Source organism: Myotis brandtii, unplaced genomic scaffold (assembly GCF_000412655.1).
Source record: "Myotis brandtii unplaced genomic scaffold, ASM41265v1 scaffold8, whole genome shotgun sequence".
Lineage (NCBI taxonomy): Eukaryota > Metazoa > Chordata > Mammalia > Chiroptera > Vespertilionidae > Myotis > Myotis brandtii.
The window spans coordinates 3,078,974-3,104,202 of NW_005371219.1; the positions used below are offsets into that span (position 1 = coordinate 3,078,974).

A 25,229-nucleotide genomic window follows, 5' to 3' on the forward strand; every position below is an offset into this window, starting at 1 on the left:
CCAATTCCAGGGTGCATCAACCGAGAATCACCCTCTCACAATCTGGAACCCCTGAGGGGATGTCAGAGAGCTGGTTTTGGCCCAATCCCTGCAGGCCAGGCCAAGGGACCCCACTGCCAGAGGGACCCTGCTCACTCTGCAGATGCCCTTGGAGCCATGGCACCACCCCAGGTGTGGCAAGCCAGGGAGGGGCTACAGGAGGTTGGCTCCAGGGCATGTCTGGCCCGTCTCGCCCAGTTCCACCTTGCTGGCCACCTTCTAATTAATTTCCTTTCAATATGCACAAATTCGTGCACTGGGGCAATAGTATAATATAGAGATGAAGAACACAGGATAAAAGAAACTAGAAATTAGATCTGTTTTCCAGTTCTATTTGGTTACTATCTTACTACATTAGGCTTTTTTATGTTAGTGCATACATGGGGGATGTTTTTAAAATGCAGATTCTAATTCAGGAGGTCTGAGGTGGGGACTGAGATTCAGTATCTCTCACAAGTTGCTGGGTGATGCCCCTGCTGGTGGTCTTAGGGCTATATGATGGGAGTCAAATGCTTGACTGATCTATGTTAAGTTGCCATTCCAGTTCCCTCCAGTCTCAAAATGTCACCTCCTCCTTCCTATCCTCTGACTATGCTAGCTAAAATGGTAATTCCCACTGTCACTCTGTCCCCATAACTGCCTTAATTTCCTCCATTGCATTTACTTTATAAATACTGACATAATAATTATGTATTTATAGATTGTCTCTTCCCAGTACAGTACAGGCTCCATGAGGGCACTGACTTTATTTATCTATTTCATTTTATTATTGTGTCCTCATGGTATGAAGCAGTGCCTCACAAGTAGAGGAGCATAACACTAAGTGAATGAATAGATAGATGGGTGAATGAATGAATTTTCTTTCCATCACGGAATGTGTGAGACCTTCTTTGGAGTCTAGGGCCTTTTTGAGGCTGAACAATCCCACCTTTGGACTACGTATAGGCAAGAGCAGTGTGGGCCATATCTAGATTTCTCTTGTCACAGAATTTGCTGGACACTAAAGGGACTCTATAACTCTAACTGGCTGGCTCTTGATATTTTGCAATTTCCATATTATTGTAATAAAACTAATCAGAGTACAATCTTGCCCAGGGAGATCAAGCATTCTTAATTCCTCTACGTTTTGAAAGACATCGTTTCTCAGGATTACATAGTTAATTCAAGCTGCTTCAGGAATTCTCCTTCCAAATCACATCAGCTAGTACCAGAAGATAGGACACTCTCCTACCCTTTTTGCTTATATTTATCTTGTCTCAACTTAGAAGAAATATTGTTCAGGACAAATTGAATTACAGTTCCAAACAAGGAAAGCTCCTGAGGACACAGTGCTAATTACAGCTCTCAGGAGTGGAAGCTACATTAAGCAGATGTCAACAAGAATTGTAAGGTGCATTTTCTAAAACACCACAACAGGCAAAACCATTGTAACTGTAAATCAAGGAATTATTGTTCTACTAGAGGCCTGATGCATGAAATTCATGCAAGGGGTTCAGCTCTCACAGCCCTGGCTTCGTCCAGAAGGTTGTCTGGAAGGATGTCTGGAAGGTCATTTGGCTGTCCAGTCTAATTAGTATATTATGCTTTTATTATTATAGATTCTGGGTAGAAAGTAGGCAGGGGGGTCTATGGGATTGTCTCTACCACATCACTCTGAACAATAGTAACTTTCATCAAAATGCTCATCCTCAAATTTTATTGACTTATGAAATCATTTGTGTGAACACATTTTAAATGAAATTTTCATCACTTTCAGAACTTCATATTTTAAAGTATACCCCCCTCCAATAAATGTCCTGAAGGAGGTAAGCTCAAAAAGACATAGATAACTACAAGAATGGCTTTCTGTAATATTTGGACTCCAAATTTAAAGCTAATCCTTTTAATTAAATTAATCATATCACAAACTGCTAGGAAAGAAAATATGAAGTTTGAATTAGCCCCTCGCTAAGGGTGAAAAAAGAGAATAAGTTATTTTATTTCAGCTAGAATCTATCATTTAGGTAAATTAGCGAAGCAGTAATTTCAGCCAAATTTTGTTTCCTTTCTTCAATTCCACAACATACCTGCTAATTTTCTCACTCGTGGAAATGCAAGTCATCAGGTCTGTGGCTGATTGCTTCTACAACAGAAGGCCCTAAACCATTAGTGACAAGAAACTAGCTCTTATTTCCAGTTTTTTGTTGTTGTTGTTGTTGTTGTTGTTTTTGTTGTTTATGTTTTGAGATCACTACAAGAAAGTAAAAAAGAGAAAACCACGATGAGGATGCCAGCAAATGATGGGGGTGCTGTGGGGCATTTTCTGTTCTCTGAGACTCTCTTTAAACCACAGGGAATAGAGAGCTCTACCAACTAAGCCTTCTGGATTATCGGTATGGAAGTTTATCCTACATTCCAGATTACAAAATTCCCACACATAGAGCTATGTTCCCTCTAAATCTGAACTAGAGATGACATGGTATTGACATTTTTTCTAATATGCATTTGTTGAGAAATGGGAAAATAGATATCATACTCTCATAAAATGACCACTCTACCAACCATAATCACATTTCACATATATGAAAACATTATTATTAATTGGAGAAATTAAAGATGTTGATGATAACAAAGTGATAAATAAATTAATAAGATTTTTTTCCATTGTGGAAGTCATCAGGATTGTAGACTTGAGTGAAGTGAGTTCCCTCTAATGAAGGAGGTGGCCATTGAAGAAAATGGTCATGTTGGTAAGATAAAACACACATACTCACATACAGACAGGCATATACAGGAATTTGTTAAGTCATAAAGACAAAACATTCTTTTTCTATTGATTTCGTTTTCAAAAACTATTTTCTTAGGTTTAAAGTATTATTGTACAAACACAGCCATTGGGCTTTACCAGTTGTTAAGTCTTTAGTCATATGATAAATATTGCATGAAATAAATAATTTCCCCAAAATATTTAAAGGTCACTTATCTTTCTGGCTCACTTTGTAGACTTGAAAGAAACCTGACAGGAGGGGTGTTTTCCTGAGATACTTGGCTAATATTGCTTTTCTCCAGCAGTGGTGGTTATGTAGTCTTGTCCAAGAAGCAGAAACCTTACTATGCCAACCAGGACTGAATAGCTCCTAGGATTTTAAAGGCATGGTGACAGGTGACTACCATATGAATGCTTATAGTCACAAGGAAGAGACTTTACTATTTGTGAAATAAATTAGAGCATACTATTAAAATACCATTAACTAATAGACAACCACCAGTCAGCAACAGTGCAAAAAACAATTTTGTAAATTATTTCTTGCCGTTGACTAAAGTGGCTAAACTGTTTCATTTGTTATTTGGTTCAGGGTCTGACCAGCCTGTTCCCTACAATGACACCCTCTTGAAGAGGAGCAGAGGTGGTTAAAGTATTTTTCTTCAATATGGTGACAAGTGTTTCTGGATGGATATGTTATCTTACACTGAGTATACAGAAAGCATATTTGGGGTATACAGAATGGTAAATAAATGAAGATGCCCTTTTAGCTGGATGGAAAGACATCCTATTAGGTTGTTTTCATTAAATGGCCACAATCAAGTGTCACCCCTGGCCTGTTGTTCAGTCACTTTCCAGTCAGGGTCCGTAAGTGATTCCTTAGTGCCATGAAATGCATGTTGAGAGGGTTCCTCTTCACTCTACTGCGGCCTCTCCTCTTGACTTGACATTACACAGTGCTCATCACTGTCACTGTCACAGCATGAGCTGCATATTTTGGGCAAAACCTTTGTTATATGGATATTAGATAACCTAGCCAGTGCTGCATGTTCAGAATTCAGATCTTGGATTTTAGAAAGAATTTTTTCCCTATTAGTTTGTATTGGTTCTTTAAGATCTGCATTAAGCCATATTCAATAAGCCCTATAATTAGTGAATTTTTAGAGAAGGCTAATATAAATAATTTTATCTTATAGCAAATAAACAATGATGGCTTGGTTAGGGAATGGTCATTATTTTAACATCTTAGGATCCAAGACTTTTTACTTGCCATTAATTTATACATTTTGTGTGTGTAGTGTATGTGAATATGTATATATCTATCTATATAATAGAAAAATATGCTAATTAACCAGGATGCCGTAATGGGTTCACCAGACAGGAGGAAGTTGCGCATGTAGCATCGGAGGCAGGGCGGCAGGGGCCTCCGCGTGCCCGCACTGGGGGAGGGCCTGATCAGCAGAGGCCATGGCTGCTTCAGGGCTGGAGAGGGAGGCAGGGCCGGACCAGTGACTCGAGGGTGGGCGGCACCACGCAATTTCAAATTGCACACTGGGCTCCTAGTATCCTATATAATAAAGAGGAGATATGCAAATTGAGCATCACTCCAACACACAAGATGGCTGCCCCCATGTGGTCAAAGATGGCCACCCCCATGTGGACACAAGATAGCCACCACAAGATGGCCAGCAGGGGAAGGCAGTTAGGGGTGACCAGGCTGACAAGGGAGGGAAGTTAGGGGTGACCAGGCCAGCAGGGGAGGGCAGTTGGGGGTGACCAAACCTGCAGGGGAGGACAGTTAGGGTGATCAGGCCTACATGGGTGGGCAGTTTGGGGAGACCAGGCCTGCAGGGGAGGACAGTTAGGGGTGACCAGGGCGGCAGGGAAGGGCAGTTAGGGTCAATCGGGCCGGCAGGAGAGGGCAGTTAGGGGCACTTTGGCTGGCAGGGGAGGGAAGTTAGGGGTGACTGGGCCAGCAAGGAAGGGCAGTTGGGGGTGACCAGGCCTGCAGGGGAGGACAGTTAGGGGTGACCAGGGTTAGGGGCAATCAGGCAGGCAGGGGAGTGGTTGGGAGCCAGCAGTCCTGGATTGTGAGAGGGATGTCTGACTGCCTATTTAGGCCCAAGGGGTCCCAGATTGGAGAGGGTGCAGGCTGGGCTGAGGGACACACACACACACACACACACACACACACACACACATGCACAAATTTTGTGCACTGGGCCTCTAGTATGGTCCTTAGGCCTGGCCTGCAATCAGGGCCATCTTCCCCATCTGCCCGCAGCCAGCCCCCCACTGCCACCCACCCCCGGTTCTCCATTTACCATCAGGTGATCGATGCCTGACAGCCAGGGGAAGGAACTGAGAGGTCGGCTGTTCCCACCTGTTCGTGGGCTCTGCCCCCATAGCAGGTGGCCATCAGGCGATCTGAGCCTTCCAGCCAGGGAAAGGAACCAAGAGGTGGTCAGTGAGCCTCATAATGACTGGTCCAGCAGTCGTTCTGGTCGTTCTGCTGTTAGGGTCAATTTGCATATTACCCTTTTATTATATAGGATGTCTATAAAATGTTGGGTTTGGAAAGGTTCAATGTAATATTTTGAAAAATAAGCATTAACTATTTTTTAGAATATTTATAAAAGGAATTCAAGAACTAAAAAACGTAGGTTTCTTAAAGCTTTTTATTCAAGCCCAGGGTAGGAATTTTTATCCAGGGTAGAATTTCCTTCTATGGAAGAAATTACTAGATCAAAACCATTTTTTCTACCCAAGCTTCCACGAAAAGGACTGATTGGTAGAGAATGTCACAAACAAGAAGTTGGTCCAGGAAATGCATGTTCCTATGGTCAGTATGATGGAGCTTGGTATCTTAAAACATAAGTGGCATGTACCAGGGGGAAGTGTGGCCAGGCATGGGATATCAAGGACATCCAGCTTAGTTTATTGATGGTAGCAGGGTGAGGATGTTTCACAGACAGACAAAGCAATTAACATTTACAATCTGAAATTAGGCCACATTCTGGAATGTAGTCAGGCTGACACATGAAGCAACAGGGAAGTATCATCAGGTTATAAGACTAAGTTATGATAACATGATAGGCGCTAAACTAGCGTGACTGGACAGTACCAGACAGAACTCCAGACTTGATGTGACTCAGGGAGATTACGAAGGTTGTTTCTGAGGAAGGGAAAGATAAAAATCCTCTTCACAATTCTGTGAGCTCCCTTGTGATGCAGGTTGATGGTGGGCCATGCATATTATCTTTGCATCCCTGGCACCTGCCCCAGTGCCTGACATTCAGTATGTGCCTAAGAAACAATTGTCATTAAAAGAAATATCAACTTATGGATTCAGATGAATGGTATGAATTTGATCTTGATAAACCAGAGCCAAAGAGGTACATCACATTTGATATTCTAAAAAGTTTTGATATAATATAACACATTTTTACAAGAATAACATTCTCCAAAAAATCTGAGAGTAAAACAAATTGATTTTTGTCAAACAATGTTTTTTTAAGTAACTACAAACTTAAAAATTATTCTTACGTTAAAAAAAAATTGGGCTCTGAGTGTAATAATACTTATAGGCATAAAAGGAAAAATTTATTACAATGGAAAATTTAAGGATATTATTTATTTTAATGTAATCTATAATAATAAAAGGGTAATATGCTAATTAGACTGGACATTTTCTGGACATCATTCCAGACGTCCTTCCTGACAAAGCCAGGGCCAGAGGGAAGCCAGCCTGGGCCCCAGATGCCTGCCAGTGGCCCGAGGAGAGAAGCCCCCATCCTGGATGCCAAAGAGAAGCCGGTGCTGGCAGCCGGGGAAAAGAAGGCCTACTCTTGCACGAATGTTATTTATTTTAATGTAATATGTATAATAATTGTCACAAAGTTCAACTATTCTATTAAAATTAGAGTACTAAAGACAAAGGCTTAGTCTCTCAGTTCTGAGTCCTTGGGAGAAGAAAATCTAGTCTGCATGTAGCCTGATTGTATCTTGTGTCTCTAACTTTTATCTACAACATTTAATTTTTTGTCCTTTCTTCTAATTGGGTTTGTTTATCTTGTATGATATTTCTCTATGGATTATTTAGTGGCTCTGGTGAGGCATGTTAGGGGTATTTGATTTGTTTGTTTAGCATACTTTTGGAAAGCGAAAAGCAGCTATATTCCAACACAGGATACAGTTACCATTAGAAAAGGATGGTTATCACAATATATTTTTCTGTTAGGGATATTTGATTTGTTTGTTTAGCATACTTTTGGAAAGAGAAAGCAGCTATATTCCAACACAGGATACAATTACCATTAGAAAAGGATGGTTATCACAATATATTTTTTCTTAAAGTATGGATTTTCCCTTAAAGTTTTGCTCTTTTAAAACTCATAGTTATAAACAATAAGGATAAGCCAACTTTGTTCAGATGCTTGTAGAAAATTCCTATTTCTAATTTTGTCTAATATGAATTGAACATAATAGGCACAGGGGCTGGAAACTTGCGCTTCTGCCTCTCCTTCTATTTGTAGTATGGTTACATTAATCTCTAGCTCATAAATAGTTATGCACCAGAATCAACTGACTGACTAATAAATAGTACCGATTGCTTCATTCACTATGATGAAGTACTGTATTAGGTGCAGAAGCATAAGGCGATGCTCTGAGTCCATGATACTAACAGATACTAATAAAGCCAGAGGACGTTTGCATGGATCTCCTTGACTTAAGCTAACTCTTTTGATTTCCTTTCTTTTTTATTTCTTTTCATTTTATTTTTCTCCCTCTCTTCAATTTCCTTATCTGTAAAAGATTAATTTTACAACAGAGTTACAGTTTCTAGACGGAACATTCTGTAATTTCATAAATCTGGAATTTCCATTCACTCTCTCTTTATTGCCTTTTTAATTCTTTACTATTATTATTAGTATTTTACCAAAGGCTTTGACATTCTTTATTATTTATCCTACCAGCTCATTTCCTTTCAGTAAAAATAGGGGGGACACTGACCCCTTCAATGTAACTAGGCACAAGTTTGCTCAACTAGTCTCTCAGCAAACACATACCAAATGTCTACCTTTGAAGCTCTGTACTCTGTTCTGTGGAGTGTTGGAAAGCAAACTGTTCACAATGACGAGAAACGTACATTCCAGTTCTGTGGACTCCATCCTTTTAAAGATGAAGACTTCCTTTTTTATTTCCTTTGAAAACAATTAGTGTTTATTGAATACATTAGAGGCCTGATGCACAAAATCTGTGCAAGGGCCTTGGCTCTCACAGCCCTGGCTGGCCCTTGCAGCTTCGGCTGGCCCTAGAGGCCTGATGCACAAAATCCATGCAGGGGTCTCAGCCTTCACAGCCCTGGCTGGCCCTTGCAGCTTCGGCTGGCCCTTGCAACCCCTCACAGCCTCGCCTGGCCCTCACAGCCCTGGCTTCGTCCGGAAGGTCATCTTGGCCGGCCCTCACAGCCCTGGTGTCATCCAGAAGGTCATCTGGAAGGTCATTCGGCTGTCCAGTCTAATTAGCATATTATGCTTTTAGATTATTATAGATACCATGCTCCAGATACATACATACCTTAGCTCTATGCTGTTCTTAATATGCATTATCTCCTGATGTTTTTGACTTGCAGTTTAAAAAAAATTGTTGCATGTTCATTTTCTAAAATTGTGGTAAAATAGATACAAAATTTACCTTCTCAAACATTTTTAACTGTATAGTTCAGTAGAATTAATTTCATTCACAATCTTGTACAACCAGCACTACTATCTACCTCAAATTTTCTCCTACCCCAAATTTTCATTAACCCAAACAGAAACTCTGTTCTCATTAAGTAATTACTCCCCATTCTCCTCTCCCTCAAGCTCCCGGGAGCTTCTAATGTGCTTTCTGTCTCTGCATTGGGCTATTGTAGGAATTTCAGATAAGCGGGATCATAGAGCATTTGTCTTTTTCTATATGGCTTATTTTACTTAGCATAATTTCTTTAAGACTCATTGATATTGTAGAATATATTGGAACTTCATTATTTTTCATGTCTGAATAGTATTTCATTATATTTATATACCACATTATGTTTATCCATTCCTCTGTTGATGGTCACTTGGGTTGTTCACTCTCCTTTGTATCCTGTTATTCTCATATCTTTATTATTTTTCATGTCTGAATAGTATTTCATTGTATTTATATACCACATTATGTTTATCTGTTCCTCTGTTGATGGTCACTTGGGTTGTGTTCACTCTCCTTTGTATCCTGTTATTCTCATATCTTCCTAGTGCTAAGTGCTGAATGAAGCTATCCTCTCTCCATATTTGCCTTCATCTTTATCCTATTCAGAATTAGCTTTCTAAATGTCCCTTTATTCCTGTTTTATTTTCTTTCTGCTAATGACCATCTTAGCATATATATATAGCTATTTTTTCAGAAGGAATAATTTTAGTGTGCCAGTATGTTTATATAGGCACCTTGATTATTAAATATAAATGATGAACATATCAAAGCCATGATTAGCTCTAACTGGTTTTCTCAGTGGTTACAGTGTCAACCTGTGGATGAAAGAGTCTCAAGTAAGCTTCCTGGTCAAGGGCACATACTGAGGTTGTAGGTTCTCTAGCCCCAGTAGGGGTGCATGTGGGAGGCAACCAATCAATGTGTGTGTGTGTGTGTGTGTGTGTGTGTCCCATCTCCCACCCTTCCACTCTAGAAATCAATGGAAAAATTATCCTTGGGTGATAATTAAAAAGGAAGGAAAGAAAAAACACACACATAAAAAAACCCCACCATGATTAATATTCATTTGAGTTAAATTTCTTCTAGAATTTACTAGTATTGCAGTGAAAATATGAGTGTAAATTATTTCTTCTCAACTCATTATCATTTTCACCCCAAATAATAAAGGTAACTATATAAATATCCTGAAATATTAGCATCAACCCTTGGAGTAATTGCTTAATCTCATTGCTATGTTTATTTTTTATAAATGCATTTTTAACCTTTTATGAGATTACTAGAGGCCCAGTGCACAAAATTCGTGCACTGGGGGGTGGGGTTTCCTCAGCCCAGCCTGCCCCTCAGTACGGGAGCCCTCAGTGGATGTCTTACTGATGGCCACAGTCTGGCAGCAGAGGTTCAGAGCAGGTGCACACAGGGGCTGCCTGCAGTCCGGCCTTTCCTGCTCTGGGATTGCCATGGCAACCCAGGAGCAGGCCTTGCTGGGTGCTGCCTACAGGCCGCACTTTCCTGCTCACCGATAGCTGGATCACCAGGGCCCTGGTGTGAGCGGCACTTTCCTGCTCTCTAATCGCCATAGGGTCCCGGCTGGGGGCGGGGCTTAGGCAGCAGGGGGCTTAGGAGGCACAAGGGGGTCCCGGCTGGGGGCGAGGCTTAGGCAGCACAAGGGTGTACCAGCTGGGGGCGGGGCTTAGGCGGCACACAGTGGTCCCGGCTGGGGGTGGGGCTTAGGCGGCGTGGGGCTTAGGCGGCACATGGGTGCTGCCTAAGTTCCCCGCTGCCTAAGCCCCTCCACCCAGGGCTGCACACAGGGCCCGGATGGCGGCTCGCGCTGCCCCGCCCTGCCTGCAGTATGCAAATTAGCCGCCATCTTTGTTGGCGGCTAATTTGCATATCATGCTGATTAGCCAATGGGAGGCGTAGCGAAGGTACAGTCAATTACCATCTTTGTCTATTATTAGATAGGATTCTAAATATGATACATTTTATTAAATCAAGTTGTGACAGAAATAAATAAGGCTGTGCCCCTATGGGAAATTATTCCATAGTGGTTGCAATTCCTATAAACCCTTGTTACCTAACTAAATTTAAAGATTTCACTTATATGTGGACTTGAATGAACAAAATAAACAGGTGAACAAAATAGAACCAGAGGCATGGATACATGAAACAGACTGACAGCTGTCAGAGGGGAAGAGTATGGGGGGGAGGAGAAGATTGGAAGGAAAGAAGGTGAAGAGATTAGCCAAAGAACATATATGCATAACCCATAGACACAGACAACAGTGAGGTGATGGCCAGAGGGGGCACTGGGGCTGGGTGGAGGTGAGCTAATGAACAAAATAAAACAAGAGGCATGGATACATGAAACAGACTGACAGCTGTCAGAGGGGAAGAGTATGGGGGGGAGGAGAAGATTGGAAGGAAAGAAGGTGAAGAGATTAGCCAAAGAACATATATGCATAACCCATAGACACAGACAACAGTGAGGTGATGGCCAGAGGGGGCACTGGGGCTGGGTGGAGGTGAGCTAAGTGGGGGGAAATGGAGTCATCTATGTGTCAACAATAAAAATAAAGTTAAAAAAAGATTTCTACTACTGATCAGTTATTAGTAAATTGGGTTTAGAAAAGAAGTATTCCATATACTTTATTCTCAGGAGAAAAAATACTTTAGACCAGCAACATCAATGAATTAAATTTAATGCGGACATTTGTGGCAATAATGATGGAGGGTCAAGGTCTCTAAAATGCCACATGCTGGCTATTTTTCATTCTCTTTAATTTACGCAAGAAGGCGTAAAAAGCTGTGGCAAGCTGCTCTAAAGAAAAGAACATCACTGCTAAACCAAAGCTAATGCAAAATTACTTGAAAACTAGAGAGTTGTTTTTTTTAGCACACAACAATGGGGGAATGCAGAGCTTTTATGTATGAAAATATAAGCTTCTCTATAAAGGATTTTCCCCTCCTTAATGTTCAGATTGAGTACACCCAATTCATTTTTATTCAGTCCACAATTGTTAGAGCTTTGTAGATGATTTGGTCATATGAAAGTACAGTGAAAAGAAATGACATTAAAAACAATTCTATGTTAACAAGAACAGGCTGACTTTAGTTTAACATTTCTTCTATTTCCATTTATTTTGTGTATTGACATGCATAAAAACCTATTCAAATGGTATCTTTAAGAATCTTTGAGTGAATAAAGTAAGAAAAGGAAGGAGAGTTTAAGCTACTATGAATTGTAGTTGGAAATCTGATGCCTGGGAATGTCTATATGTGTTAGGGGATCCAGCACAAAGGGCTAAAGTTCGTCCATCCTTTTGTTGTCTTCATAATCAATACTGATTTCTGTGGTTTCATTGATCTGGCCACAATTCACACTGTGTCTTAGCTTTGAAACACCCAGCACTTTATATCACCTCTCTCTCTACCCGACTGCCTTGCACAAAGAAGATGGTCACTAAATGTTTCTGAAAGGACAAGATGAAAGTAAGCTGTATTCATGTCATTTCCCAGAAAAAATATGTCCAAATGGTACTCTACAATCCAATGCCATTTGGATGATTTATTCTCTTTTTTAATTTTTTTAACTTGATTTCAGAGAGGAAGGGAGAGGTAGAGAGAGATAGAAACATCAATGATGAAAGAGAATCATTGATTGGCTGCCTCCTGCCTGCCCCCTACTGGGGATTGAACCTGCAACCCAGGCATGTGCCCGTGACTGGAATCGAACCTGGGACCCTTCAGTCCACAGGCCAAAGCTCTATCCACTGAGCTAAACCAGCTAGGGTGGATGATTTATTCTCTTGACTTCTTTTTTCAAAAAAGTGAAATAAAGCACAAAGCAACATCAACATACTTTCACACTGCTGTGTGGATGTTCAGCAAATATCAATGCAAAAACAGAAATACTGTGTTTCTGAGTTAATTCAACTATGTCTATTGTTCATGATAAAATATGTAGAGCAGGAGTTATGAACTTGGGTTCATGACCCCCACGATGCCACTGCAGGTCAGGGGGCGCTTCAGGGAGTCTGTGATGACTCTGAAATGATAGGCAAATTTTGGAGTGTAATTTTCTGGGATGATAAGACTTTATAATGTTTTATTTACAACTGTTCTAATCATCTTATGCATTTTTACTCACTTGATCCTCATGACAACCCTAGGCTGTAAGTGTTCCCACTATCCTCGTATGATAGATGAAAAAAATAACATACAAAGATTTCATGTAATTTGCCTAGAGTATCACAATTACTATTGGTCAAGCCAGCATTTGTACCCAGAAGTCTGGCTCCTGGGTCTGTTAGTCAGCACACACACTGTGTTCCCTTTCATAGGAATATGTTTATAACTTCTCTATTGTGGTAGAGAAGCCAACTAGTTCACAGAAATGCTGCTTTCATTACAGATGCTATTGCTTAAAGTTCTGGGGGTTTGCTAAGGAAAACCAGAGGTGGCCACCTGTGGACATTTGTAAGGTCTGCTGATACATATCTCAAACATTTATTTATTTAGTCTGGCCACCTAGAGTGTCATATTGCACACTGCTTATAAAAAAAATAGATAAAAATGATAAGAATCAAGATTCTGACAACACAGTTAAAATGAATTGAGTGAAATCTGGGAGAAAGTTAAAATTTAAGTAGAGACCACAGAGTAAGTAAAATCCATTTACCTAAACTGAGCCTAGAATTTCTGTTGATCAAAACAAAATGCAAGATATGATTAGTTACATGATTCATATTGTCCCTAAAAAAAATCACTTCTTCAAAGGGAACAATATGTTACTTGATTTGAGGTCAGTGATACACTTTCTGTATGAGCACATAGTGAACATTTTTAATAGTAGCATTTCTCTAAATGTAATAGCTGCTGTGATAGACTAAATTGTGTGCCCCCCAAATTTATAGATTTAAGTCCTGACCCCAGTACTTACAAATGTGACTGTATTTGGAGATAGGGCCTTCAAAGAAATAATTAAGGTTAAATCAAGTCATATGAGTGAGCCCTAATTCAATATGTGTCCTTATAAAAACAGGAGGTTAGGAGAGATCCATTTGAGAGCACAAGGGGAAGACAGCCATGTACAAGCCAAGGAGAGAAGCCTCAGAAGAAACCAAACCTGCAGACCCTTTGATCTTGGACTTCAAGCCTCCAGAATTGTAAGAAAATATATATATTTTTGTTGTTGTTTAAGCCACACATAGACGACTAAAATTTGTATAGCAATTGGATTCATCTAATAATAATGAACAAAAATTTTGCACACTTTCTTTTCTTTTAAATATTTCACTTAAAATATAATGTCCAAGTATTCAAATACAATTGTATCTTTTACTTGATATTTCTGGTAACTTTATGATCCTATGCAGTGTTGGTGTGATTAATCAGTCATTGCTTTATGATAGAAGTTGCAGCCAGCCCAGCCTGCGTGGCTCAGTTGGTTGAGCATTGGCCTATGAACCAGGAAGTAACTGGTTGGATTCCCAGTCAGGGCACATGCCTGGGTTGCAGGGTTGATCCCAATTGCGGGGTGTGCAGGAGGCAGCAATCAATGATTCTCTTTCATTATTGATGTTTCTATCTTTCTCTCCATCTCCCTTCTTCTCTGAAATCAATAAAAATATATATATTTTAAAAAGTTGCAACCATTCATGTAATAATTTCTTAATAATAATAAACATGCACCTTTATTTGCCTTTTTTGGGATATTCTGTAAATATTTTTTGTTGGAATGAGCAATTAAGCAATATCTTATAATCACCCCCACCTTGGAATGCCTTAGACTTTCCTATGTACCAAATAAATCAGCAAGTCCTCAAATGAATAGTGAAAATAAAAGATAAGAGTATTTTGACATAGTGATTTTAAAGTTTTTACATTGCTCACTGTAGATTTCATACAATACAAATACTGCAGTTCTGAAACTTTACATATTTAAAATACCTTACATTTCAGACTGTCATTGAGGAAGCCACTTGAGAATTAAGAAAATCCTCATCCCTTTGCTGCACTTGATAAGGTAATATTGCTCTCTTCTCTATCAATGCAATCTATGCTGCCCTTTGTGGTTAATGTCCAGTCAACAATCAAGGAGCCCTGCATATCAGAACCTTTGGCTGTCCTTCAACAGCGTCACAGTTGATGTGAAAACACACATATGGGCCAGAAAAAAATTCCAGTAGGAGGGAATATGGACTCACCAGAAAGTGTTGCACAAATATTCACATGTGGTAATTAAGTCATGTATCACAGGCAAACTATGTTTCCTCAGATTACTATCTAAAACATTTATGTAATTTTGTTTAGCGTCCACTGTGGCTTGTCTGTTGAACTGGAAAGCAGGTCTAGGAGGGAGGAGCAGTGAACATTAGGCTGAGGTAAAATGTGGACATTTGCCTGGGCAACTGGGATGATAGCTGGGGTGGGTGGTAATAAAAGGAGAGAGAACAAGGGGAAGGTAGAGGCTAGCACTGTGACTTTATCTGACAGTGGTCACATGGCCCTTGTCAAGCACGCTGGATCTGGGTCAGAAGTCAGAGAGACACAGACCATATTAGAGGAACTTTGGGTCATCAGGTGCATGCAAATGTGCTGTGAGGACTACACTGCATTCTTAAGCCATCAGGACATAGAATCCATAGGTACTACTGGTCTCCCAGAGAGGCCCTTCCTGAGAAGTTGCCACCCTCCAAGTTTCTTCTCAGGCAAGGATGTCAGTGAAGTTTGTCACAGGAGAAAAGTAGGAGATCAAGAGAGCTCAGTTGAGACACTCCTGGCATTCTAGAAATAAGTCAGTGAAACTGAGGGGTGGTATAGACTAGAGTCTCCATTATGTTAATGAAGACCACATCAAGCGAAATTGGTCTGTTAGTGTGAATGTAACCCCTGTGAGGAAAGCCTGCTTACTCATCAGATTTGGCCTCACTGTCACTTCCTCAGGGAAGCCTTCTCAGAATCCCCAGACTAGATGGGGTCTCCTAGGTACATTCTTAGTGTTGTTTTATTTCTTGATACTTATTAGAATTTAATTAATGCTTTGGTTAATAGTTTCTTCTTAATGTTAGTCTCTCTATTAGCCTGTAAGCTTCAAGAGGGAAAGGACTACAGGCTTGAAACAAAGTAGGTGCTTAATGTTTATTATATAAACAAATGAACAATGGATGAATAAATGCCACTCTTTGCATAAGCAGTTCCATGTAAAATTTATTACTTCTTTACTGAATATTAATTAGCTTTTAGAAAACCTGTTAGAAATTTCTCTAGGTACTTCTCCTCTCATAGATTTTATGTTAGTTTTTGGACCTATACTCATGGTGGAAAGAGGTAATTTGCACTGAAGAAATAGTGTCACTATAATATACAATTACAAAATAACTGGTAGAAACAGTGAGGAAATTCAATCAACAGATTAATTTGAATGAGTGATGCCAGACAGCCAGTTGGTTTGATTTTTACCCCTCACTGAATTGACTTAATTAACAGCTCGTTTTCATACTGGGTAGCTGTCTCTATGTCTATTGAAACACAGGATTATATTACAGTAAGCAAATAGTCTCCCCAGAGAAATAGAGTTTGACTGTCCTACTATTCCATGTACCTCTGATTAGAATGTCTGTTTTTTAAAATATCACATGACTTAGTGATTTTATTCTTGGTACCCTAAAATTTATCAATTTAAATGTGTACACATTGAACCTAGAATATCTTGTTTTTAAATTTTAACACGTATGTATGTTTTACAATTAACTTCTGCAACTCTGGATATTGCAAGAATTTATAAGTAGACAGCAATGAGTTGTGAAGAATTCTCTTAATTTCTGATGGCCTTATAAAACTTGATGCATTAAGCTGTGCTTGTCTATGAAATCATATTTTGTGATAAAAATTATTTTCCTCCATGTTTTCATATTATTTTTATACTTCTTTTTTGTTAGATCTGATATTTAAGAATAATTTCACTAACATAATATAGGTCTTACTTCACCTAAAGTTATAACAAAAATATACTAAGGTCATTTATTCATCCTCTGGTGATGATTTTAGCGCTATTGATTTATAAGCTTGTGGTGTTTTAAAACAGCATGGGGTTCTATTTTCCTCTTATCGTAAATGAGTATGAGGTCGTATAGCAGGGGCTGACAATTCTGCAGATTGCCAGGTTTATAGGTACAGTTCAGGCAGGTAATATAAATGAAGGCAGCCAGGAAACAGAGCACTTGCCTTTTTATTTTATTTTTTTAAAGAAATGTATCTTTATTATTAAAAGTATTACAGATATCCCTTTTCCTCCCTATTGATCCCCTCTACCCAACACCCGCCCCTCTCCCAGGCCTTCACCACACTATTGTCTATGTTCATGGGCTATGCATATATTCATATAAGTTCTTTGGTTAATCTTTCCCCCTATCCCTCTTCCCCACCACCCTTCCCTCTGAGATTCCTCAGTCTGTTCTATGCGTCCATGTCTCTGGACCTATTTTTTTCCACTTTATTTTATTCATTAGATTCCACATACAAGTGAGATCATGCGATACTTGTCTTTCTCTGACTGGCTTATTTCGCTTTGTATAATACTCTTCAGGTCCCTCCATGCTGTCTCAAAGGGTAATAGACACTTATTTTTTACAGACACATAGTATCCCATTGTGAAAATGTACCACAGCTTTTTTACCCACTCATCTACTAATGGGCACTTGGGCTGTTTCCAAATCTTAGCCAGTTAAAGCATTTATCTTAAAGACCATCAAATTCTAAATATTCAATAAATAGTGGTTGTGAATAGTAAGACTAGCACAATAGCTATTAATGGTAAAACTAGAAAAACTAAGTTGGATTGAGCTCCAGCTTCTGAATTGCTCAAGATTTCTTAAAACAAAATGTCTAACTATATACCCTGACCTAGTGTGGGCACTACGTATGCTCACATACATATTATATAAAAAAAGTGTTACCAGAATTTCTAGAGAAATATAGATCAAAACTAGACAAAAAAAACAACAACAAAAAAAACCAACAAAAAACAGAAAGAGTAATGACAATGAAGCATATTTTTTGCGAATTCTGTAAACTTCTACCTCAGAAATAAGGTGCTTAGATCATACTATTCCATTGAAATACATTTGTTATTTGCCCATGATTGGCTCCCTCAAGGGTCTTTCTGAGTGACTGAGACTAATCTGATGAGTTGAGGTTCTAATGGCATGAAATTGCTTAATGTTTTATCTCTTCTAGGTAGCTTTTGCATTTTAACCCAGGCCTTTAATGCCTTAACCCAGTGGAGTGTGTAATAAGATTAGGATGACCAGACACAGGGCCTTGCACTGAAAGAATGCAGCAGTCAATGTCTGTGGATAAATGTGAACATTTCAGGTACTAGTAAAGCCTGGGACAAAACACTTTTGAGAAGGAAGACATTTTAACCCCCTTCAAATCTATGTGTGGGTACGTACTAGTTAGAACACTATACTAAGTTGAATATATTATATCCAAAATAATTAATAATTTGATGTTTTTGAAATGTTTCTCATCAGCAGTGTTGGAATTACACAGGCAGATTATTAGAAGCGGAAAAAAGGGATTAATGAGACAATCTCTTTGTTAAGCTCCACTTTATGGTGATATTTTGTGCTTTTTCTAACCCCTTCAGCATAATCTTAGAATGAAGATCTCATTAGCTTTAACAAGCATCGTTCTCAATTGTAGGACCTCTCTCTTCCACAAGAACCCCAAGATGTTTTGGAGTTCTTAGGGGATGCCACACAGGAGCTCCCAAATTCATCCTCTGAGCCTTAGACATTAATCTTCTCTTCTGCTCTAGCTTTTTCCCTGCTGCTAAGGCCCAGCTAGCGGTGAAGCGGTGTCTCACTATGTCTTCTAGCAGCCTACATCCCACTGGGAAGCATTACTTTTATTGTGCACCAAGTAGCTTAATTGGGTACTGCAGTCACCTCTGTGCCCCATCTGCATCTCCTGTGGGCACAGTATCTTGGACAGGCATTGCTCACATCACTGCTCCTGAGTTGAGGCTCAGTGTTACAGTTCTCTTTGGAGTCGTTGGACCTGTGATGTGGGGTTACCTTCTCAGGAGAGACAGACAACAGGTAGATCACTTCTCTCTTTGCTGTTCTACTTTGTGCTCCAAAGGACAAAGAGTTTTAGATAAAATAATTCCCTCCATTTTCATTAAGGCCCGCTTCTCCTCGAGTCCACATAAGCATAAATTGAGGAATGCACTCAAGTGAGGAATCATGTCTTATTTAGAATAGATAATTTTTTTTTAACAACAAAGGGTTTGTTTCGAGCACCTCTGTGCACCTGACTTTTCTTTCTTTAGGAAATGTTTTCTCTCTAAAAGCTACCTGTCATACAGCACCCGGGCAGCTGCACTGCTGACTGGAAGACACAACCACACCCTGGCACAGACAGTTTGCAGGTCAACCGGGCTGATGCACATCTTCAATTGTGATTTTTCTGAGGACCAGAATTGGTCTCTGGACTTAGATTTTCTAATTTGTAATTGTTTAACCAGAGAGAACTTGGGGTAGTGTGGCTCTAGAAAACCAGAATTTTTTCCTCCATTTAACAATATCTATATAGAATTATTTCCTACACTTTGCTGCAAATGTTCAAATAGACAATGAACAGCAAAATGAAATTATGTTCCTAAAATGTATGAAGTCCAAGAGCAGGCATAGAACTTTCATGGAGAAGATAAAAGACCCAAAGGAGTCATTTTAATATGTTTCAAGTGTGAATCAAAATAGAATCTGAAAGCCATCTAAGACCTTATGTTCTAATTGGTGAAACAAAACAAAACAGAACAAACCTCTGTACTGTTTTGTGATAGATATTGATTGCCTACCTAACGGGCATTCAATCTTTATCCATGTATTAAATCTCCATCTTTTTCAGTGGTAATAGGACCAGACCCAAGGAAAAAATTGCTCTCGGTTAATCATGCCTACTCCATTCCCTTTGGCAATGATTGGCTAAGGATAGGCATATAATTCAATCTAAGGAAATAAAAGGAAAACTCAGAAGTCATCTGGGAATTTTTTTTCTTCCTTATTAAAGATGAGTTGCATATGACTAAGGCTCATCCTTAGTGCCCTGAGAGCATTCATGCTTTCTGTATTTAGAAGTGGACATGTCATGATCAAGTATTTGGAACTATAGCAGCCAATTAGGGTTACATGATATAGGTCTAGAGTGCCAATTAGACCCAGCTGCTGAAAGATTTCTCCAAATTTCATTTTAAATAAACAGGTCAACCTGAAGGCCAAATCCAGTCCACTACCTGCATTTGTAAATAAAGTTTTATTGGAACAAAGTTACTGCATTCATTTATGTATTGTCTATCGCTACTTTCACTACAATAGCAGAGTTAAGTACTTGTGGCAGAGGCTGCAAAGCTTGAAGTATTTAGCATCTGCCTCTTTACATAAAACTAGACAAACTCCTATATTGAGTCAGTATTACTAGAATTTTCTATCATTGTCACTTCAATGAATCTGAAGTGATAAAACCTAACTATGAACATTTACATTTATTGAACTAACAACCACATTTTATACCTTATATACCTGTTACACCTTGATAAATTCTTTTCTAAATGAAAAGCACATTTAGTATATATATATATACACACATATCAAGTATTTAGGAGCTTACATCTATGTTTTAATTCATCTACAAAACTCCAGCCAATATTTTGCACTGAAATGAGATCATCATCTTAATTTAGCCTAGTAGGATTTAAAACAACTTGACGTTTTTCCCCCCAAATGTAATGTTTAATGGCAATGGTTTAAGGGCCCGAGCTATTGAGTGAAGCACTATTGTTACAGCTATTTCAAAGTGACATTTATGCAGACTATGTAAAACATTCAGAGACACTAAATAGCATCCCATGGCCACCCATTTATCCTTCCTTAATCATGTAACCAAAGAACTAATCATGACAAAGTCCCAGTTTCAAAAAAGATTGCCTTTTTAGCAGACTGCCCTGGAGCTTAAGTAAGTCAGATCGCTGCATACTCTGAAAAGGACTTCACCAAATGCTATACCTAGGAACTAAAGAGTTGTGTAGTGGAATGAGCCTGTGATATTTCCTGGGGGGATTATTCCATACAAAAATAATTAGGGCTTAATGTCTCTCTCTTGTTTCCTAATGCATATGACACAGAAATATACATTTAAGATGAACGATATTAATGTGATAGTCATACTGCAGAATGGGGACTTATCCTTTTCTCTCCTGTGATTGTAGAAGGGTAGAGTATAGATAGCACGTTGGGCCACCTCCCTCCATGCATGGCCTTCCTCTGCTTAATCTCACTTCCACCCTTTATGATTAAACTGAATTGAAAGATTTCTTCCATGATTTGAGAAGATTGTTTTTCTAATATTTACTTTAATATGAAAGAAGGGTATGCTCATTCATCATCAGAAATGTTGTTAAAAACAGCACTTCTTATCAACTGTTGATGATGAATGAGAAGTTCTTTTCCTAGTATGGGAGAGAATATTACACACATCTTCTTGAGTCTTACCACAGATCTTTCTTAATAAAATTCAGCTCATCGGTTTGATGAATAAAAATATGTCTTCAGTCATAAAAGGTATTGTGACAATGGAAAACGGTTCAGAGATGAACTTTTTTCCACTGTGCTTAGACTTAAAGTAGATAACAGGCATAGATAAAATCATATTTGTTTTTAACAGAGAAAAATTCAGGCTGATAACATTTGTTTTAAGTGGACAGCCTGTCATCACATGGCATCTGACATTTATTTGCTATCAATTGAATGTGTGAATAGTTCTAGATATTGGAAGAAGTGACAGTGGAAAAGAAACCAACAAACAATATTCTTATGGGAGCTAGAATAAGGAAGAGTAAGTGTTAAATAAAAAATACTGCCATGTCCATTGAAATGACTATATTCATGAAGTCCTTCAGCAGTTACTGAGCACCTGCTATATATTGGACCCTGATGGACCCAGAGGTGCAGCTGTGCAGAGCAATGTTCTTGCTGTTATGGAACTAACATTTAACTTTTCCCAGAGGTCTTCCATTTGTCACTTGAGAATCTAGCCAATAAATTAAGTAATATTTTCAAACATCAAAAAATTCTTTGTAAGTTGGCAAAAATATGCCTTTTTGTTTTTATTAAATGTTATTTCAGCCTGGATGATGTGGCTCAACAGTTGAGTGTCAACCCAGGAACCTAGAGGTCACCAGTTCGACCCAGGAACCAAGAAGTCCCGGTCAGGGCACATGCCCGATTTGCGGGCTTGATCCCCAGTAGGGTGCATGCAGAAGGCAGCCGACCAATGATGTTTCTCTCCTCAATGTCTCTCTCTCTCTGTCTCTCTCTCTCTGAAAAAAAAAGTTATTCCATTATCTGGAGGAAAAAAGTGATGAGGAACAAAGTTGACAATGTCTCTCTCTCTCTGTCTCTCTCTCTCTGAAAAAAAAAAAAGTTATTCTATTATCTGGAGGAAAAAAGTGATGAGGAACAAAGTTGAATTAAAGACTATAGTTTAATAATTTCACTGCTGCTAGGTCATCCTAACATAAGGATCTAGAAAACTGATCTGGAGCCTTAAATGCATTAGTACTTCATGAATAAATTTCGTGCCAGAATCTTTGAACATAACAGTAGGTCAGTGCTTCATCATTCATTCAACTGATCTCCCAGTGCTATTATTTTGCAGATCAGGTGTGCAGTTGGCAGACAACCATTGCAAAGCTAAGTTAATATATGATGCAGTTGGAGTAAGTGAAAGCAGTCATTATAGCACAGCGCTGCACACCTTCCAGGGTCACCAACACTGGCCTAGGGGAAAGACTGAGTGTCAATTTACTGTTCTCTCTAAAGATCGAGGTCATGAACTGAAAATCTCAGACATATTTCTGTCAGCTAAGCAAAAATGCTTGAAAGTATAGGAGGCAGAATAGTTGAATGTTGTTAAACTTGCTGGGAAATTTTAGGCAATTCCAATTTTCATTAGAGTCAACCAACAAGATCCTTTGTGGTGCCTAGGGTCAGCATGAGGTCATCCTCTTCAGTGTCCTTTGTGTCTTGCCTGTTTCCACTTCCTATAGTGCCATTTGGTTGGATGTACATGTTGCCTAGAATCTTCACAGGTGCAGCATTTTGTCTTAAAAACCTATTCTTGCAACAAGGAAATAGTACAGGTTTAAAATAAAGGTTGTAATGAAACTTTTAGTGTGGTAGGAGTCCACTTGGATATATTATCAAATTTCTTCCCAGGAGCTATACAATCTCTGTAATAAAAAGGAAAGGAAAAAAAGAAAAACAACCCAAGGGATATATTGAATGCAAATAATTAAATGAACAATTATAAAAAGGTATATAACTTTGCATTGTCATGATTTACTTTTAAAACCTCAAGAATATTTATGAGGGATTTCTATTTATGTGAATAAGCCTTTATATGGCTTATGTTGTGAATAATAAATGAAAGTTTTTCTGGACTCATATGGTAGCATATGAAAATATGTAAATTTCTATTAATCAAAATGTAATATTTAGCTATAGTTTACTACTTAAAATTTAAGTAGATACAGTAGTTAAATAAACTGGTTATAAATATTGGCCCATAAATCAATCTAGTTAACCCAGGGTTTCTTAAGGCTTTTAACATTTGGGCCATATAATACTTTATGGTGAGAGGCTGTCCTGTGCATTGTAGGATGTTCAGCAGCATCACTGGCCTCCACCCACTAGGTGCCAATAAAACTGTTCCAGGGGTAACAACTAAAACTATCCCCAAATATTGCTAAATATTCTCTGGAGGGGAAACACTACTCTTGGGTGAAAACAATTGAGTTATTTTTAAAATATTTTAAATTTATCTTTATTGTTGAAAGTATTACAGATGACCCCTCTTCCCCCCCCCACCCCTGAATCCCTCCACCCTGCTTTTGTCCCCTCCCCAGACCTTCCCTGCACTGTTGTCTTTCCATGGGCTAGTCCTGAATTAGTATTCACATGCTACTATAGCAAGCATAAAAGAGAAGAGGAATTGTGAATGGGGTGTAATAATTAATTACCTGTTCATGTTTGCAGAAAATAACTACAGTCTGAAGTATGTTAGCAATTTAAGAATGAAAGCACAAAAAATTCTAGCTTAATATTAAAACCAACAGGGGTATAATTATATCTTATTTCTGTTATTGGAATGGCACTCTAGGTTCTTGTAGACTTTGGGAACAATATTGGTAATCTGATCACCATGCTGTAGATTATGTAAGAATGCAGTAAATATAATTGTAGAATTGTGTCCCAAAATACAGAGATAGTAGTTTCACTGTCTTCTATACTTTTTTTAAAGACATAAAGGCTATTATGTAGGGGTTCTGGGAAAGCAATCAAATTTAGAATACTTTTGGTAAGTAAAGAGAGATTTCAGAGAAAGAACTCCAGTTAAAAATTCTTGAAAACATGACTAAGACATCATGTTGGAGAGGGAGGTGGGCCAGCGTATGACTATTTAGATAAAAATAAATTGAGCCCAGCCAGTGTGGCTCAGTGGTTGAGTGTTGACCCATGAACCAAGAGGTCAGGATTCCTGGTCAGGGCATGTGCCAGGTTGTGGGCTCGATCCCCAGTAGGGGGCGGATTCCTGGTCAGGCCATGTGCCAGGTTGTGGGCTCAATCCCCAGTCGGGGGCATGCAAGAGGCAGCCCATCAGTGATGATTCTCTCTCATTGATGTTTCTATCTCTCAATCCCTCTCCCTTCCTCTCTCTCTAAAAATTAATAAAAACATATTTTAAAAAGTAGATTGAAAGTTAGAATATATTAATTTCTGTCAATAAGTTGAAACTTTCATGTGGAAGAATGAGTTTACTATACTCTTTTATTCCAGAAAGTAGACAATTTGATATATGGTGTTTCTATGATGTAGTCAAATATGTTTACTCAGCCTAGTTGACTCCACATCCCTCAAGTATCCGTTTCAGTGTCATTAAAAAACAACTCATCTCTTGATCCTTCATGTAAATTAGCTCCTCCATTGTTATCTCTCATAATACCCTATCTTTTTCTTTATAGAGCTTATCATAACGTGCAATTAAATAATTGGCTGCTTATTTAATATTTGTTTGTCCACTTGAATGTAAGTCTTGAGAAGATAGGTGTCCTGTTTCATTTGTTCACCTTGGCAACATCAACGCATAGCTCAGGATTGGGCTCATAGTCTTTGCTCACTAAATGTGTATTCAGTGAGTAAGTGAATAACATGACTAATGTGTTTAAGAGAAGTTGTTTAATCATAATATGCTTGGTACAATGGTGCTTGCACAATTGTTATGACTATTTTTATCATATTCCAAAAGTGAGATAAAGGTGTGTATTGGAGCTGGCTCATAAGGCTCATGAGAACAAACTGTGTGAGTCTTTTCCAGATTCCAAATTCACTGAAGTTAGGAAGACAGTTTGAAATTGATTATGGGGGGAGTACTGATATCACAGAAATAAACAAACACTATAAATTAGAAATTATTTTTTTTTCTGGAGAGCTGCTTAAACATTTATTATCACATCACTGATATTGAGGGTATTTCTGTAAAATATTGGCAGTGCTAGAATTCAACTTCAGAAATGGGAAGATTAAGTTGTTTGAGACAACTCTCCTGCTGCATACAATCAGGGAAAAAACCCTGGAATAATATT

At 38.7% G+C, this 25,229-nt stretch overlaps 1 long non-coding RNA gene across 1 annotated transcript; it reads left to right on the top strand.

Moving 5' to 3' along the window:
• Window positions 1-2,743: 2,743 nt before the first annotated feature.
• On the top strand, window positions 2,744-19,594 carry LOC106724347. The gene is made up of 4 exons (XR_001360108.1): window positions 2,744-2,768; window positions 13,563-13,686; window positions 14,483-14,546; window positions 19,439-19,594. It is a non-coding gene; the product is annotated as an uncharacterized LOC106724347 (long non-coding RNA).
• Window positions 19,595-25,229: the final 5,635 nt, after the last annotated feature.